Here is an 18993-nt window from a genome sequence, read left to right as displayed (position 1 = left end):
CTTTCTTAATATTATAACAAAATTATAATAAATTGTCACTTTTAAAGCTTTATATTTTTTATCCCATCAATTTTAACAGCTGTTTTTCAGAAAGTTCTTTTAATGACTTAATTTTTGATTTAGAAATTTAGTGAAAAACTCAAAAGAAATGGATATATCTGTGATTGCAAAAGAACAATTTCATTTATGAAAATACATTTATCTGTCTGCATATCTTGAGATCTCTCAAGATGTAGGAGTCTATTGCAGAGTGAAAGGCTATCCTGTATGGGATGAGTGAACTATTCTAATAATAAAGAATATCCATGCTAACATTAATTCTGTGTAACTGTAGGGCACTGGGCAGGAAAAGCCAACTTGATGGCTTCTGCCTGTAGAAGCATACCAGCCCATATTTTGTGGTAGATCCTATTACTTTTCTTCTGGAAAGTGACTGTAGCAGCTTGCTAAGTTTTCTTTCTTTCTATGAATTCCTAAAGAATGCCTAAAACCAATAACCCACAGTTCATGGAGATCATATGGCTCACCTCTGTAAGCTACAGCACTCAAGTTATTCTTGCCTTGTCATGGCTAAAAGCGCACCTGCTGTCATCCTAAATAAAGGCCAAAGTTTTCTCTAGCACACTTAACATATCCTTAGTGATTAGTATTCCTCTAGGTACCTATGGTTTATTATTTTATTATACCTGCTTCATTAGGGTTCAATTCAGATTTTATGTAAATGTATGTCAGTAGGGATCTTACTTTACTTCAAGTTTGTATTTGGTTATAGAGCAGTGGTTATATGGTGCTACTTCACTAATTTTGTAAATTGCTAGTAACTTTCCTTGTTTATATAGTCCTTACATAATGGGTGGAAATTATCTAACACTGAGCACAAAAACATAACAAATGCCATCATTTCTTGAAGACTTAGTATACACCAACCCCAGTGCTAAGACCGTTACGTATGGTTTTTCATAAAATTTCCATCACAGATTATTTGGTAATGGGAATTATTATCTCCTTTTACGCATGAGTTTAATGAGACTTCATAATTTGATAATCTACCTAGGGTCACACAGCTAGTAAGTGGCAAAGCCATAATTCACAATCAGCGTTTGTTGATTCCAGTAGTCCATATTCATAACTCTTAGGTAAAGCTGCCTTCCTTAGTACAGGTGTGGGAAGGCATTATAGTGTAAAACAGCCAATAACAGAAAATTAATGATGACTGCACAGTAGAGAAGTTTTTTATTTTTTATTTTTGTGAATTGTATTCAGTTGTTCTTTATTTGCTGAACAATGGTGTAATCTACAGATCCATCCCTATTATTTCAAAGAAAGCACAGGGTGATTTGCAAAGGTAAGGGGACAACCATTTCTGTGAAATACGTAGCTGGCATTTGCAGAGAACACTTTTGAAGAATACACATTTTTTAAAACACTAGTGTTGCCTAGATCTGTGCAGTAGAAACCTAAGAATAACAGTAGCTAATGTTACAGATATTTAATTGATCAAGAGAAAATGTGAACATGAGCAAAATGATGGTAGAGACACTAAAAATTATCTATAAAAGCTGAGATAATAAGGAAGTGATGATTGGAATACAAGCTGGAACCATATGGATCATTGAAGCAGATTCATGAATAATGCAAAACCAAGGTAATGAAAAAGTGATTTAAACAGAATGATGATAGAGATAATTTTGTTATCCTATCTTAGATAGAGATGAAAATTAATACATATTTTCAGTTTGTGATTATATATATGTCTACATATATGGGTTATGTGTATGAGTCTACACAGTTTGCTACACAACTGAAATTTGTCCTTCAGTTTGTACTCCCCCTACCCTTAATGTGCCCAAAATCTACCTGCAGCTTCCTCTGTCAAACAACTGCCAGATTTTTCTCTAGGATGTTTATTATATTGCTAGTGATGAATTGTTGTTCTAATGAACCCTAGCTCACTGGGTATTAACTGTCTGGCAAACTGCTAATGATTCCTTCCAGAATATAGTTTTAACCACTCTCATGAAAGTTTCCTTTGACTGTAAAGTCTGAAGGAAATGGTCCCTTTCAGATATTGTTAACCTAGAATGGGAGAATCCAGGTGAAAAATACAGTTGAATATCTGATGCTTAGATGGAGCCCTTTACTAAAAAGGGATACATCAAAGACCATTCCTGTCTGGGAATTAGGCTAGATAATTTATGCAACACTATGAATTTGGCTCCATACAGTAATTTTTGGGAACCACCTGAATCCTCAAGCCATTTTTTTTTTTACCATATCTAACCTTATAATCATTGTTTAATAAGATTTTCTAGTGGTTTACTTTTTATGTTTCTTCTAGTTTCTCTCTCACTCTCTCTCTCTCTGTCTTCTCTCCCTTTCTTTCTCTCTCTCTGATGATTTTGAACCTTAGTGCACATTCCATTCTGACTTTCATTTACCATTGATTCAGCTGACTATAGGATGCTTCATGAGACCAACGCTGGTTCTGCTTTTCACACAGTCCTCTAAATTTGGCCTATTCGCTCTTTCATTCCTTTTTGCTGGAACTCTTACATTTCCTCCCTTTTCTTCATTGCTAGTAATTTCCCCCAGGACCTATCCTCATCTAATCCTAATCGCCAATTTCAACCGAAACCTAGCCCTTTTTATGATTAATCATATTAAATTTTTATTTTTAAGTGAAGGAAATGAAAAATACAGGTAAATAGTAGTTTTATAGAGCACTGATTGATAGTACAAAAGTAATTATAAGGGAAAAAGAATTTTAGTGTCATTTTTGTAGTATGTTTGCTTTATTTTAACAAGTTTTTAAAAATAATTGTCAACTAATTTAATAATTTCATATTTTTATTCAATGACATGTAAAAATATACTAAAAATGAAATGTGAAGTTAAATAATTTTCTGAGACTGTTCTTATATTAATAACCAACATCCTGTCCAAAAACAAGAATAACAGGACTCCCATGTAAATTGTAGTCATCTTTTGTATTTACATTGTGCATTAGAGAGACTGAGTTTAAACAAACACAAAACATGTATTGGTTTTATCACATCTTTCCTTTCCTTTTAGTCCCTACTAGAACTTCTTGGTACCCTTCAATCACCTAAACCCAATGTCTGAATAACTGACTCACTACTTTTCCTAAGTCTGTTTCTTTAAAATGGTATTTATCTAGTCAGATTTCCATTAACTTTGAATATCTATTGGTCAATTACTGTCTTCTATAGCAGGTCAGTAATTATGCAATATCTGTTTTTTTTTTTTTTGCCATTTGGGTTACAAAGAAATCGGTTCCTCAGTTCTCTGAGGAGTCAACAAGATCTGATGGCCAAGTTCTAAAACTTTTTTGAGAGGTATGGTAGAATCGACTATGCAATTTTCATGAAGTTCTTTGATGAGAGCAGAGAAAATTGTCATTAAGATCTTTGAAAGAGACATATAAAGTAAAAACTTTAGGATAGACAGAAGCCATAAATCCAAAATTATATTCTTAAAAGATTATTAGTAAATGCTCTATTGTAGTTTCTTTTTCATTTTTAAAAATATTCATCTATGCAGTGTTTCTAAACATTAATATATCTCATAAAACTAATAGTCACTGTGAAACAATAACATGTTATATTTCTTATTAAGTGTACATTTAGCTGGAGAAAGATTAAACCTTCTTTTGTAATTATAGTTTCTTCATAGGTAGTTATTGATGAATGGTAATTATCACTTCAGTGTTCTACTTGAATTGGCATCAGTGCATTGGGTAGCCAGCATTCTAAGTCAACAATCCAAGAAGCCAACTTAATGTTAGCTACAAAACCACCTGATTGAAAGGCATGGAGTTCTAAAAGCCATTAACTTTTACACGCAGAGTGAAAAGTTTGCTCCATTGGCATGTAATTTCATTTTTATAGTCAGGAGATAACAATAACATGAAAACATTACTACCAATGAAAATATGCCTTATGAAGAAAGTAGAGTGGAGGAAAATGGAAGATTAGTTGTTTTGAGATAAGTGGCTTTGTATATGTGATAGAAAGTAAGACCAAAATTGAATCTACCCTAAGCAGTTGGATGACTATAGCACTTTTGAATAATCTGATAGAGTCCTCACTAAAAATGTAAAATGGACAACCGTACAAAGTTTTTCTCAACAATGCACCTGAAAATTCTGTATTCTGGCATCCATTGATAGGAAATGGGAGAAAAGAGAACTTTAAAAAGAGAACAGCTATTTTCTTGAACAATAGATGGAACACAAGTTATATGAATCAACATTGACAATGCTGTCTAAATTAATAGTTAGCAAAATATTCCCTGTTTGACGTTGATTGTTGCAATTATCTGCACTAGATCATTTGCTCTTATTACAGATTCTTTATATACCATTAGTGATATTTTACTCTTTAAGTTGTCTTCAGAAAATTAACTTTGTATAGCAAAGCCTTTCACTATTATTATTTTTTTCATTTGGTCCAGATATCTATGCATGAAAAACCTACCGCTGAAAAACATTATTAGTCCTCAACATTGTCCTTTATATTGTGCTTTTAAAAGTCCCACTATTATGGGCTTCCCTGGTGGCGCAGTGGTTGAGAGTCTGCCTGCCGATGCAGGGGACACGGGTTCGTGCCCCGGTCCGGGGAGGTCCCGCATGCCGCTGAGCGGCTGGGCCCGTGAGCCATGGCCACTGAGCCTGCGCATCCGGAGCCTGTGCTCCACAACGGCAGAGGCCGCAGCAGTGAGAGGCCTGCGTACCGCAAAAAAAAAAAAAAAAAAAAAAAAAAAGTCCCACTATTAGATAAAATTTTATTTCTTTTGTACTGTTAAACAAGGTAGTAATAATTCACCTGAGTTTATTGATATAAGTATCTGATTCCAGTTTTAGACGCTAAGGGTTATATATATTTAAAATAATGAACTTTGTATACTGCTACCCTTTTCATTAATCCTTTCATATATATTATTTGATTTGATCTCTCAAGCAGCCACGAATGTCAGTTTTATTATTTATAGACGAGAAAATGGAGGCTTGAAGAGATTGAGAGATTTGTTCGTGTTAACCCAATTCATAAGTAGTTCAATTCAAAAACACTTATTAAGCACATACTATATAATTAATGTTCTGGCCCATTGGGATATTAAAAACAATTTCTAAAATGTACCTACACTCATAGGATTTATCTCAAGTGTAGAGGTAAACAAATTCCCAAATATGTACAATGTGATGTATATTCAAAACACAAAAGTAATATAGAGAAAGAGGTAATTGTACTGTCTGCAAGAGTCATGAAATACTTTATAGGTTGGGTTCGTGCTTGAATCACATTTTGATTGGTGAAAATGAGTTTGCCAGTAAGACAGATGAAGGGAGGGAAAGTTCAAAACTAGGTTTTGACTATACTTTGACTATATAGTCACGACTATACTGTGCTATATTAATTTTCTATTGCTGGTATAAAAAATTAGCACACATTTAGTGGCTTAAATGATTCAAATTATCTCACAGTACTGTATGTTTGAAGTCTGATATGGGTCTTGGTGGGCTAACATCATCCTGTTATTTAGGCTGTGTTCATTTCTGGAGGCTCTAGGAAAAATTCCATTTTCTTGCTTTTTCCAGCTCCCATTCCTCATAGTCCCCTTCCTCCATCTTCAAAGCCAGAAACAGTCACATCCCCTTGAACCTGCTTTAGTCATCATCACATTGCTTTTGCTGACCACAGCCGAGAAAGATTGTCTACTTTTAAGGAGTCATGTGATTAAACCAGGCTGACCTGGGTAATCTAGGAAAATCTTCTCATTTCAAGGTCCCTAACATTAATCAATTCTGCAGTCCCTTTTTGTCATGTAAGGTAAAATATTCACAGGTTCCGGGAGGGGAGAGATATTATTCTGCTTACTACACATGCCACTATAATCTTAAATTATTTCTTGTCTTAAGTAAATATAAACAGACTTCCTTATTTTTAGAACTAAATTGTTACACCAATGATGTCATATCTTTTACAAATGACACTTCAATAATAGAGGCTTACATTTTTATACCCTTTTGAAAATTATTTTAGAGATGGGGGTTGACATAGGTTCATTGGCTCGGATACTGAATATATTTCTTATTTATCATGTTATTAAATATTGAGGATTTTATAATTAGTTTTTTTCTCCTTACTACACATATTTTCCATGAATGAATTTCTCCAAACTTGTGTTAGTGTATTCTGACAACTAAAAAGTCTTTATCTCAGACAATTCTCATTAATCTGTTCTACAGGTCTCAAAAACAGATAGCACAAGCTGACCCATAATCTACACTCTCCCCCTACTTCTACTTCTCCACTTTCTACTCTGCTCCTGGTGTTAATGAAGGAAATGATCTAAACATTTGCCAAAACAAAAGTCCTGGAAGTCATCCTGTCTCTAGTCTCATAACCAAAATCTATCATCTGCTAGGGATTCTACCAACTAAATGTTTATCAAATCCAGCCATATTCCTCTACACCCAATGGCATGTCCTCAATTTATCATCTCCTATTTTGATTATACAACAAATTACTAGCTAGTCTCCTTGTCTCAGGCATTACTTCTCTCCATTCAAGTATCGTATTGTAGCCAGTGAGGTTTTTTGTTTTGTTTTTTTTAAGAAACTCACATGTTACTGTGTTGCTTCAAAATCCTTTATTCTCTCAGGATAAGTCCCCAACTCTCAAATCATCCTGAATAATTTTAAATTCTCTGAGTTCCCTGTACTATTTCTCATGCTTGGGTCTTTGCTCATATTATCCTTTCTTTACTCCTTCTCTTCTCTTCCTTCTCCTACTCCAAATATTTTCCTCCATATCTTCATGTTGTTTGTTAGAAACATTTTAATTATCACCTCCTACAGGAAGTTCTTACTCTTCTCCAAGGCTAGGCTCTACTCCTGAGCCCAGTTTCTTATAACATTGCTGCTTTTATTATTGCAATAATCACATGGTACTATCACTCAGAGACTAGATAGAGAGTGAGAAGTTTCAGATCAAAGAAGTATCCTATTTAAAAAAATATCCGCCCTTTTTATTACCTAATGATTACATATTAAGAATTTATTTTGTTTGTACCTCTCACTCCCCCACCCCAATATTGTCTCCCCTACTTATAAACACTAGTTTGTTCTGTACATCTGTGAGTCTGCTTCTTTTTTGTTATATTCACTAGTTTGTTGTATTTGTAGATTCCACATATAAGTGATATCATACAGTATTTGCCTTTCTCTGTCTGACTTATTTCACTTAGCATAATGCCCTCCAAGTCCATCCATGCTGCTACAAATAGCAAAATTTCCTTCTTTTTTATGGCTGAGTAGAATTTCATTGTGTGTTTGTGTGTGTGTGTGTGTGTGTGTGTGTGTGTGTGTGTGTGTATGTGTGTATGGCACATCCTTTTTATCTATTCATCTGTTGATGGACACTTAGGTTGCTTCCATATCTTGGCAATTGTAAATAATGCTGCTATGAACAGTGGGGTGCATGTATCTTTTCGAATTAGTGTTTTTTGGGTTTTTTTATTTTTTATTTTGGATATATACTCAGGAGTGGAATTGCTGGGTCATATGGTAGTTCTACTTTTACTTTTTTGAGAAACTGCAGTACTGTTTTCCACAGTGGCTGCAGCAATTCACATTCCCACCAAAAGTGTACCAGGGTTCCCTTTTCTCCACATCCTGGACAACATTTGTTATTTGTGTTCTTTTTGATGATAGCCATTCTGACAGGTATGAGGTGATATCTCATTGTGGTTTTGATTTCCAATTACCTGATGATTAGTGATGTTGAACATCTTTTCATGTGCCTATTGGCCATCTGCATGTCCTTTTTGGAAAAATGTCTATTCGCTTCTTCTGACCATTTTAAAATTGGGTTGTTTGTTTTTTTGATGTTGAGTTGTAAGAGCTGTTTATGTATATTGAATATTAATCCATTATTGGTCATATGATCTGCAAATATTTACTCCCATTCAGTAGGTTGCCTTTGTTTAGTCAATGGCTTACTTTGCTGTGCAAAAGCTTTTAAGTTTAATTAGGTCCCATTTGTTTATTTTTGCTTTTATATCCTTTAGTTTAGGAGAGAGACCCAAAAACATACTGCTTTGATTTATGTCAAAGAGTATTCTGCCTGTCTTTTCTTTTAGGAGTTTTATAGTAGCCAGTCTTACATTTAGGTCTTTAATCCATTTTGATTTTTATTTTGTATATGGTATTAGAGAATGTTCTAACTTCATTCTTTTACATGTAGCTGTCCAGTTTTCCCAGCACCAATTATTGAAGAGACTATCTTTTCTCCATTGCATATACTTGCCTCCTTTGTTGTAGACTCATTGACCATAAGTGCATGGACTTATTTCTGGGCTCTCTATCCTGTTCCATTGATCTATGTGTCTGTTTTTGTGCCAGTACCGTAATGTTTTGATTACTGTAGCTTTGTAGTATAGTCTGATGTCAGGGAGTGTGATTCCTCCAGCTCTGTTCTCCTTTCTCACGATTTTTTTGGCTGTCTGAGTTCTTTTGTGTTTCCATACAAATTTTAAAATTATTTGTTCTAGTTCTGTAAAAAATGCCATTGATATTTTGATAAGGTTTGCTTTGAATCTGTAGATTACCTTAGGTAGTATGGCCATTTTAACAATATTGATTCTTCCAATCTGAGAACACAGTATATCTTTCCATCTGTTTGTGTTGTCTTCAGTTTCTTTCATCAGTGTCTTATAGTTTTCTGAGTAGAGGTGTTTTGCCTCCTCAGGAACGCTTATTCCTAGGTATTTTAATATTTTTAATGCAATGTTAAATGGCATTATTTCCTTAATTTCTCTTTCTGATCGCATGTTGTTATTGTGTAGAAATACAACAGATTTCTGTATATTAATTTTGTATCCAGCAAATTTACCAAATTAATGATGAACTCTATTAGTTTTCTGGTGGCATCTTTAGGATTTTCTATGTATAGTATCATGTCATCTGCCAACAGTGACAGTTTTATTTCTTCCTTTCCAGTTTGGATTCCTTTTATTTGTTTTGCTTTTCTGATTGCTGTGGCTAGGAATTCCAGAACTATGGTGAATAAAAGTGGTGAGAGTGGTCATCCTTGTCTTATTCCTGATCTTAGGGGAAATGCTTTCAGCTTTTCACCATTGAGTATGATGTTAGCTGTGGGTTTGTCATATATGGCCTTTATTGTGTTGAGGTGTGTTCCCTGTATGCCTGTTTTCTGGAGATATTTTATCATAAGTGGATATTGAATTTTATCAAAAGCTTTTTCTGCATCTATTGAGCTGGTCATGTGGTTTTTATTATTCAATTTGTTAATATAGTGTATCACATTGATTAATTTATAGATATTGAAAAATCCTTGCATCCCTGGCATAAATCCCTCTGATCTTGGTGTATGATCCTTTTACTGTATTGTTGGATTTGGTTTGCTAGTATTTTCTTGAGGATTTTAGGATCTAGAACATTCTATTTTTTAATTGAATCTTTAACAGGTAGCATTGTCTGACATATTGAATGTATTTATTATTAGAAAAATGAATTATTTTTAGATCTTTCAAAATTTAATTATGTACATTAATTTGTATTAATTTTACATATAGAGCTCAAGCTTGGAATAAGAGTGATACAGAAGAAAGTGCATTGGATTAAAAATGTAAAGGAAGAGAACATTTATTGAGATGTATTATGTGCCAAGGCTTTGCATTGGATGCCTTAAATATATTATATCCTTAATCATTCCAACATAACTTTTAAAAGTAATTATTAGAGAAGTTACAAATAAAAAACTGTATGGTACATGAAAATTCAGAGCAGAGTTATCGGGGAAATGCCAGCAGGCTATGGAGACATATAGTTTGACCTCAAATGTTGTGTTTTCATAGTGGTGGACTTGCCTTTCACCCTTGAAATAAATTTTCATTACAATTCCCAATTTGATCAGATTCAAGGATATAGACTCACGCTAACAAAGTTCTCATGAAGGTAATGTATAAATGTATTAATTTACTGGGATATTTTTCTCAGTAAACAAACTACAGTGGGAAGACATATCTGCAGATGTTTGTTTGGAACCTACCAGAAAAGGAGAATTTGGTTGTAAGATTTAAATGCTTAATAAATAAGGCTTTGAGGACCCTACTGTATCCTTTCCTATAACATGTGTTTATTTGTCCAGGGGATCAACTTTTCAGGTCTGCCTGACAAGGTGTTCTTTTCCTGGGCATTGCATGAATGGTCACTGCCAACAACTGCATAAGTCTCTTCTTTTTCTGTGCCTTTGGACTGACCATCCAGAACCAAAAAACTGCTCTCACTTTTAGATGTGATTGGTAACTCTGGTCAGGTTTTTCTGAATGAGGACTTCACTTTTCTCAGCTCTGATCCATTTTTTTCTCATTATTTAAATTTGAAGAAGGCAAGTTTTTTTGTGTTACGAATAACTTCTGTAGACAGTGCGTTATCCTGTTTTATCCTGTAACTATTCAAGTTTATACTATAGGTGTTAATAAATAACTCTGTTTTACAGTTAGAGGATTTATGCTCAAGCGTTTAAGTAACTTTTCTTAAGGCATAGTTCATATTCAAAGAGAGTTTTGACTCCAGAGCCTTTGCTCTTTCAAGTCTTTCTTGTCAATCTTAGTTCTATTTATAAGTAAATGTTTGCCCACAGGCAGATCACTAAGTTCCCTCTGCCCCACTTTGCTTATCACAAGGGTGAGTTGCTGCTCTAGATTATTTTTAAAGTTTCTGCTAGGTCTATTTTTTTTTTATTGATAGGAAGTATTATAATTTCCCTTCCTCCCTAGCCATGCCAGGTAGTCTCTGTTTTACAGCACAAAGCAGGGATATGCTATGAACTTAATTCTCACTTCAGCTGCCCAGATACTGGCATGAGGTTGACTAAAGTCTTATTTTTTAGTATTGTGAGCTTTCATCTTTTTTGCTTCTTTATGGTTAATTTAATGAGAATTTGGTTGGTCCCATTTCTTGTAAAGGAAAGAGATTAGTTTGAGTAGCTCCTTTGGCTACTTTTTAATTATCTCAGATTTCACATTTTTTAAGATGAAATGGCTATAACTTATTCAAGAGGAAGGAAATTCTGTGATGTGCATTATAACTATAGTAGATCAAAGTCCCCATTTTTTTGCACTGTGCAGGTGTAGAAATTCTGTGACACAGGAGAATCCACCATGGGTAGTAAAAAAAAAAATAGGAAAGCAAAATTACACTGCTTTCACTCATTTGCTTTGCAACATCTGTTTAGGTAGAAAGGCATTTTGCTTTCCTGTTTATTGAGGATTTTGGTCATGACAAGCCATGTCTATTTCCTTGGTTATTCTGAAAGCTTTGAGTCTACAGGGATTGGAGTAGCCTAAATAAATTGTACTGATGCCAGTAAATAGTGACTTTTTATCAGGGGCAGAGTGAGCATCTGCTTTTCCTAGAATTCTAGAGCCAAGTGTGATATCTGGGGACAGGGGGTAGAATTGGACTGACAGCTTAGTTTTTCTGCTGCCTGCATTAACTGAAGTTAGCTGTGAAAATAGCCCAACTTAATCAGCATAGGCCTGTTTTGTCATATCATTGTTTCCTGTGACATTGGCTTTCCGTCAGCACCCAAGACCTGAGTCAGTGCTTCCTTCTCCCTACCGCATATACACCTAGCTGACGGATTACCATCTTTACACAGAAATCTCTTAAATAAAAATCTACCTCCCTTCAAAGTCCTGTTTTGATAAAGAGACCATATGGATGTTTTGCTAATAATACTATGGATGTTTTGCTAATAATACTATGGATGTTTTGCTAATAATACTATCTCCAGCATACAACCGGCAATTTTTCTCTCTCAGGGAGAATGAAAGGGAGGGGGAAGTATGAAAGATTTTTGTTACTAGTTAATGAAGAGCCAAATTACTACTTTACAACAGGAACCAGAACCACCATAGACTATAAACAGAAAAAAGAAGAAAAAAATTACACAGTCACTCCCCTCCTAGTACCCAATCCATTATTTGGTAAATTGCTTTGAGATTGGGGTGGTTTAAACAGTTGTTGAAAAGGAATCTGATCCATGGTTCCTACATTCTAAATGATCCATCAATATCGAAAAGCCATAAAAAATAGGATAGATGTGTACATCTTCAGATGTAAGAACAACAAGAAAAATTCAGGGTAACATTGCTTTTTATCATGTTTTAAGATCAAGAAAATGGGAGTAGAGGGAAGTGGTGCTAATTTTAATTTAATTGTTGACGTAAATTCAGTAGCAAATTTCAGTAAACAATCATCTTAAAGAGGTAGATTTTGGACCTGTCCTTCTCTACAACCTATCTTTAAACATAATTGGAAGTTCTGTTTATCACCAGTGGATCTTCAGAAGGGAGACTGGAAGTCATCTGATTGTAGAAGTGGAATCTGACCTCATTTCTTCCCAATCAAGGAGTAACCATTATCTTTAACCCAACTGGAAAGCTGATTACTTTATTTTCTTAAGCGAGAGGGGACACTTGACTCAGATGCCTTTATTTTCATTGTAGAGATACTTAGCTGAATCAGTAACCAGGCATAATATGTCACATCCTGGGTCTTTGAAATTTATTAACTCAGATACAAGAAGTCAAGAATTGTTTGTTCAGCTCAATTGCTCCAAAATATAGAACATTCTATTTGTTGTAATATAAATGGTAAGCACATCAGGCAACACAAATAGAGTAACTCAGAATCCCTTGTCTTAAGGACAAATTCTACCAGTGGAGATATACGGCATATCAAAGAGAGATGAAAGTTTTGTTTACTCTGATCACTTACATCAACAAAAATTTTATTTCTTAGATGTTTACATTTTTCAATACAATGCTATCTCTACTCTAGAGGGAATTATTTATTTGTTCAGAAAAACTTATATAAATTAACTAGAGAATACAGTTACTATCTAAGAAAATTAATGCAGCTGACTTCCTTCTAGAAGGAAGTGTTTGGGGGAGGAAGAGTCAGAAGTTGGTAGACTAAGAAGAATGGTACAAGCATAATACTAAATAAAGAGAGAGAAAGCAAATGTGAGTGGGGAAAGTTTGTTTGGAAATGTCTGCCCTTCCATACAGTCACAAAATGTGCATTCCCTACTTTGAATAAAGCTCTGGGTTTCTTGTAATTTTCATGTTTCTATACCTCAGCTTTGTCACTGAGAAGCTAGTATTTTGTGAAGAATTATCTTATTGATTTCAGCCTTTTGGTATATTCATCTTGCATCTGTTGATTGCGTTTACTCTTAAATGATAATTTTGTTGTTGTCATTGACCTCAAGAATGGGGTATTTTTAACATGAGATGTGAAGAAAAATGGAGGAGAGGCAAAAAGTTTATTATATATTTACCATTTGTAGAAAGTCATTTCACGTAGATGGAAAGACACACTATGGACTCTTACATTCAATGATGGGAATTACTCCAGGGTTGTGAAGAGGTTGTGAGAAGGAGGGATTAAAAGTAGCTAACTATTTTTTTAAAATTTTTATTGGAGTATAGTTGATTTACAGTGTTATGCAAAACATTGCACAAAGTGAATTAGTTATACATATATCCACTCTTTTTTAGATTGTTTTCCCATATAGGCCATTAGAGAGTATTGAGTAGAGTTCCCTGTGCTATACAGTAGGTCCTTCTTAGTTATCTATTTTATATATAGTAGTGTGTATATGTCAATCCCAATCTCCCAATTTATCCCTCCCTCCCTTACCCCCTGGTAACCATGAGTTTGTTTTCTACATCTGTAACTCTATTTCTGTTTTGTAGCTGAGTTCATTTGTACCCTATTTTTAGATTCCACATATAAGCGATATCATATAATATTTGTCTTTCACTGTCTGACTTATTGCAGTCAGTATGACAGTCTCTAGGTCCATAACTGTATGTCACTTTGCTCAGGAATCTGTCTTTTAGCCATATGAATGTTGAGTGCACCAACTATAATTCTCTTTTTGCACACTATCTGTGTGAGTCATATGTTGGTAAAATTTCTGGAGGGCATTAGTAGCCCTGACATCTTAGGACAACAGGCAAAATGACATCAGGAGAGCATGATACACTTGGTAAATGCCTTATGTAAACCAGAGAAAATGATAGAGGGAAAAAATTTTCATTTCTTGAGGCTGTGAAGTTACTACATATTTCATGTCACAGAATAGATAACATAGGAGGACAGGAGGAAATTCGCTCGTTTCCACAGTGCCCCTTGAAAATAATTCATTGAATTGGACTTTTTGGAAACATGCACATATTCTATATATGTTTTTGCCAGACAAATTTAGCATCTTAATAAAGCTGTCATTTGGGAAATATACATATTGCTCCTCCCAGAGTGCACAGAGGTGTTGGTAGGTATTAAGAAAGGAACACAGAGATGTGCCCTGAGGAAGTCTCTGTCTTGTCTCCATGCACATTTAGGTCTTCTGCACATACGAGCAAGTACTGGAAGAGGAGCATGGGGGAGGGGGTACTGGATGTGTTTGGCATCTTAGAAGATTTATGAACTACTAAATTTAGAAATGTCATTTTGTTATTGCCAGTGTACTGCTGGGGTCTTTGTATGAGTCACTAAGAAAAAATAGCAATCACCTCCTTTGCAAGATCTAGTATGAGTAACACAAAATGGGTTCAATTAATCATTTTAACCACTGAATTCACTCTGGATAAACAAAGTGTGTATCAGATGATATGCCCCAGAAAGGTAGTCATCCTTACAAAATGCTACTCTCTGCAGCTATGCTCTTCTCATTATCGTATTGCAAATAGTTTTCTGAAAGAAAAAACTGTTCAAGCAAAATATTAAACAGCATTCATTTGTCATTTTCCTGCGGGGACTAGGCAGCAACCTGCTGTGGCTGAAAATATGTGGTCATTACGAAGCTGGTATTGAATTGTTTGTTTATCTTTAGAAGGGGAGAGAGGTTTCAATGATGCTACTTTTTGATTGGTAATTTCAGGCACTTCTGCTTTCTAGATGCGTATCCCCTGTCCAGACTTGATATTAATTGATGTGCGTGTAAGCATGCTCTTTGTGTGTAAACATGCTCTTTGTGTGTATGTGCATGTGTTTTAATGTTCATATAATTTTCTGTGCCACAAGCTCTTTTCAACCTGAGGAGTGATGATGAGTTTCATTTTCTTCTTTGTGTGTGGTGTTTCATATCACAGTGAGTTAGGCTGCTTGCTTCTTGGAGAGCTGAGCATGGGCTATAAATGGACTGAGATAGGATGTCTAAGATGCCTTGCTTACTGAAGACAGTAAGGCTTCAGCTAGTGCATCAGAGAGAGAGTTCAATGTGGTTTGTTATCTTTTTTAAAACGCCACAGAAAGAAGCAGACTTTTTTTTTTTTTTTAACATCTTTATTGGAGTATAATTGCTTTACAATGTATGTTAGTTTCAGCTTCACAACAAAATGAATCAGTTATATATATACATATATTCCTATATCTCTTCCCGCTTGCGTCTCCCTCCCTCCCACCCTCCCTATCCCACCCCTCCAGGCGGTCACAAAGCACCGAGCTGATCTCCCTGTGCTATGCGGCTGCTTCCCACTAGCTATCTACCTTACGTTTGGTAGTGTATATATGTCCATGCCTCTTTATCGCTTTGTCACCGTTTACACTTCCCCCTCCCCATAGCCTCAAGTCCATTCTCCAGTAAGTCTGTGTCTTTATTCCTGTTTCACCCCTAGGTTTTTCATGACATTTTTTTTTTTTAAATTCCATATATATGTGTTAGCATACGGTATTTGTCTCTCTCTTTCTGACTTACTTCACTCTGTATGACAGACTCTAGGTCTATCCACCTCATTACAAATAGCTCAATTTCGTCTCTTTTTATGGCTGAGTAATATTCCATTGTATATATGTGCCACATCTTCTTTATCCATTCATCCGATGATGGACACTTAGGTTGTTTCCATCTCTGGGCTATTGTAAATAGAGCTGCAATGAACATTTTGGTACATGACTCTTTTTGAATTATGGTTTTCTCAGGGTATATGCCCAGTAGTGGGATTGCTGGGTCATATGGTAGTTCTATTTGTAGCTTTTTAAGGAACCTCCATACTGTTCTCCACAGTGGCTGTATCAATTTACATTCCCACCAACAGTGTAAGAGGGTTCCCTTTTCTCCACACCCTCTCCAGCATTTATTGTTTCTAGATTTTTTGATGATAGCCATTCTGACTGGTGTGAGATGATATCTCATTGTAGTTTTGATTTGCATTTCTCTCATGATTAGTGATGTTGAGCATTCTTTCATGTGTTTGTTGGCACTCTGTATATCTTCTTTGGAGAAATGTCTATTTAGGTCTTCTGCCCATTTTTGGATTGGGTTGTTTGTTTTTTTGTTATTAAGCTGCATGAGCTGCTTATAAATTTTGGAGATCAATCCTTTGTCAGTTGCTTCATTTGCAAATATTTTCTCCCATTCTGAGGGTTGTCTTTTGGTCTTCTTTATGGTTTCCTTTGCTGCGCAAAAGCTTTTAAGTTTCATTAGGTCCCATTTGTTTACTCTTGTTTTTATTTCCATTACTCTAGGAGGTGGGTCAGAAAGAATCTTGCTGTGATTTATGTCATAGAGTGTTCTGCCTATGTTTTCCTCTAAGAGTTTGATAGTTTCTGGCCTTACATTTAGGTCTTTAATCCATTTTGAGCTTATTTTTGTGTATGGTGTTAGGGAGTGATCTAACTTCATACTTTTACATGTAGCTATCCAGTTTTCCCAGCACCACTTATTGAATAGGCTGTCCTTTCTCCACTGTACATTTCTGCCTCCTTTGTCAAAGATAAGGTGACCATATGTGCGTGGGTTTATCTCTGGGCTTTCGATCCTGTTCCATTGATCTATCTTTCTGTTTTTGTGCCAGTACCATACCGTTTTGATAACTGTAGCTTTGTAGTATAGTCTGAAGTCTGGGAGCCTGATTCCTCCAGTTCCTTCTTTCGTTCTCAAGATTGCTTTGGCTATTCGGGGTCTTTTGTGTTTCCATACAAATTGCAAAATTTTTTGTTCTAGTTCTGTGAAAAATGCCAGTGGTAGTTTGATAGGGATTGCATTGAATCTATAGATTGCTTTGGGTAGTAGAGTCATTTTCACAATGTTGATTCTTCCAATCCAAGAACATGGTATATCTCTCCATCTATTTGTATCATCTTTAATTTCTTTCATCAGTGTCTTATAATTTTCTGAATACAGATCTTTTGTCTCCTTAGGTAGGTTTATTCCTAGATATTTTATTCTTTTTGTTGCAATGGTAAATGGGAGTGTTTTCTTGATTTCACTTTCAGATTTTTCATCATTAGTATATAGGAATGCCAGAGATTTCTGTGCATTAATTTTGTATCCTGCCACTTTACCAAATTCATTGATTAGCTCTAGTAGTTTTCTGGTAGCATCTTTAGGGTTCTCTATGTATAGGATCATGTCATCTGCAAACAGTGACAGCTTTACTTCTTCTTTTCCGATTTGGATTCCTTTTATTTCGTTTTCTTCTCTGATTGCTGTGGCTAAAACTTCCAAAACTATGTTGAATAAGAGTGGTGAGAGCGGGCAACCTTGTCTTGTTCCTGATCTTAGTGGAAATGCTTTCAGTTTTTCACCATTGAGGATGATGTTTGCTGTGGGCTTGTCATATATGGCCTTTATTATGTTGAGGAAAGTTCCCTCTATGCCTACTTTCTGCAGGGTTTTTATCATAAATGGGTGTTGAATTTTGTCAAAAGCTTTCTCTGAGAGGTCTCTTACAAGCTATATACAGCAGTTTACACTTCAGTGTTTCTTTTTCACTTGATATACAGTTCAAATTAATTTATGACAAGTACTTGTCACATAAATTTATGTAGGCACATCAAAATTCTGTAGCTTTACTGGAGGGGTGAAGTCTTCTGTGGGATCATGATTCTGGATTCCATTTCCTGAATAAGTGGGACTGTATAATATACCAGTTCTTCCCAGCCGTGTTTATGCCATGCTGCATTCCGTATATCTTCCCTGGTCTGAAGATCTTTGTAAGCCCAAAGATGATGCACCATATATAGCTGCCCAATCTGGGAGAAGAATCCTCCAACTGCTTCATTACTGTCCTGTCTGAAGCGAATTGCACGAGCCCAGTAGTTGCCCCATTCAATCATAGTTCCTGGCTGATTTTCTTTGAGTTTATTCATGACCTCCGTGAGGACTGGATAACCTCCTTCATACCTCCAGAGGTGAACAGCTTGATCCTGCTCGCCATACCACGTGTTCCAAGTCCCCACCAAAGTACAAGGGTAATGTTTATCTTCGTGAATCTTTGGCAACACCTCTTGACAAATTTTGTTGTATGCTTCTAGGCATTCCGGTTTAACATTGTGAAACTGTAATTTGTACAGACTGCTTGTTTCCCTTTTGGCTAGGAGATTAGAGTGAGCATCTTTCCTTGGATCAACTTTCCGGACAAATAAGGATTTTAACCAGCTGTCCTCTCGAGGTCTGATAATGGAAGACGCCAATTTCCAGAGCCCGGGCTGGAGGTTGCAGGGGCCGGCCCGCCGCAGAAAGCTGCCGGCCGAGGCCGCTCCGCCGGCGCGCAGTACTCGCGCCGCCATCTTGCTCCGGCGCCTCGGCTCCCCCAGACTTTTTTTTTTAATTGCAGAAGAATCTTGGTTCGGTTTCTCCTCTTTCTCCTCTTCCTCTTCATTCCTCTCCTTCTCTTTCCCCCCATATTCTTCTTGTTCTTATTCTTCTCTGCATTGATACTGTACCCACAGGATTAAAGAGTGACCTGAGAAGGTAACAGTGTACACCCATCTACTCAAATCCCCAAGTATAGAAACTAGTTCAATTGCAAGTAACTTCAGATACCATCCTTACAGAACCCATTTCATTATTTTATTTATTTATTTATTTATATCTTTATTGGAGTATAGTTGCTTTACAATGTTGTGTTCGTTTCTGCTGTACAACA

The 18993-nt window shown here is 35.7% G+C and overlaps 1 pseudogene; it reads right to left on the bottom strand.

Annotated features, from left to right (window-relative positions):
- Positions 1–17788: 17788 nt before the first annotated feature.
- LOC117312775 (protein NipSnap homolog 2 pseudogene) lies at positions 17789–18651 on the bottom strand (annotated as a pseudogene).
- Positions 18652–18993: the final 342 nt, after the last annotated feature.

Source organism: Tursiops truncatus, chromosome 6 (assembly GCF_011762595.2).
Source record: "Tursiops truncatus isolate mTurTru1 chromosome 6, mTurTru1.mat.Y, whole genome shotgun sequence".
Classification (NCBI taxonomy): Eukaryota; Metazoa; Chordata; class Mammalia; order Artiodactyla; family Delphinidae; genus Tursiops; species Tursiops truncatus.
This window is presented reverse-complemented; position numbering and strand designations above follow the sequence as displayed.